At 28.3% G+C, this 1,131-nt stretch overlaps 1 protein-coding gene across 1 annotated transcript in view; it reads left to right on the top strand.

Moving 5' to 3' along the window:
* Pds5a (PDS5 cohesin associated factor A) overlaps positions 1-1,131 on the top strand; it is an 81,628-nt gene that overhangs the window by 38,140 nt on the left and 42,357 nt on the right. The window lies entirely within an intron of this gene.

Genomic DNA, 1,131 nt, shown 5'->3' with positions numbered 1-1,131 from the left:
AAAAAAAAAAAAAAAAAAAAAAATCTACTTTGAAGGTGTTTTGTCTCTAATTATATAGGAGTGAAATATGAGTTTAGTCTATCTCATTTAGCTCATGTAACATATTAAACATATCCCTAGTTGTTATCTGCTGATAAACAGTGGAAGGAGATGTAAAATTAGTGTCATCTTTGAAATTTACAATATTCAGTATTAATATTAAAGAACATCTATATATTTAAGTAAACACTAAACTTACTATATAAGTAATGAGTTTAATCATTTTCTTACCAATTTAGTATATTAGGATGCACATTTAGTCATACACTAAATGTAATACTAGAAAAAATAATTGATTAAACTATGAGTGTAGAATTTTTATATTTTTAGACTTTTCACTCATTTAGGGTTATTTTCAGTTCAACATATTTATATTATCAAATACTTGATTGTGACTTAAATCAACACGTTTGTCTGTCAGCAATAACAAACCTTTTCACTCCTGAAGGCAATTTCAGCTTTACTTGAGAAACATGACACCTTACAGTGATGGCAGCAGGGCTTTAGATCAGATTAACTTTGTTTTAGTAGTTTATAGATGTGAAACCTCACATCACTTGAAGTAATCATGGGTCTGTAAATATAGTCACTCACAAGTAATACAAAATTTTTTATAAAGTCTACTGTTTAATACTTAAGACATTAATTTTTCTTTAAAGAGTAAATTGGATTAGTAAATTTTAGACATACTAAATGTTTATAGTGCTGACCATTGCTTTATTTTGGTTGAGAAACAAGTTTTAAAGTTTCCATTTTGTTACTACTGTGTTTAAGCTTACATAATTGTCATTTTCCATTGCTTTATACAAATGTGCATCTTACTCCACTGCCCACAAGCTTTTGAGAGTGATAACTTGAGTTTTGAATTCCCATTCTCTTTAATAGCGTTGTTCTTCACTACTGTGTTCTCTAGTCAGTGGAGGACCATTGCTGACATTGTATACTAGACCCTTAAGTCATTGCTAGTCATGGGATTTTTCTTTTTTTTTTTTTTTTTCCTCCGGTGCAGCAAATAATTTTTATGAAGGAAACTTAATAGGGTAGGAAGATTGTGTGCTTTTTTTTTTTTTTTTTTTTTTTTTTTTTTTTTTG

The sequence above is a fragment of the Mus caroli genome, chromosome 5 (assembly GCF_900094665.2).
Source record: "Mus caroli chromosome 5, CAROLI_EIJ_v1.1, whole genome shotgun sequence".
In the NCBI taxonomy this organism is placed as follows: Eukaryota; Metazoa; Chordata; class Mammalia; order Rodentia; family Muridae; genus Mus; species Mus caroli.
Note: the sequence above shows the minus strand (reverse complement) of the source record. Positions and strands in the feature narration are given on the sequence as shown.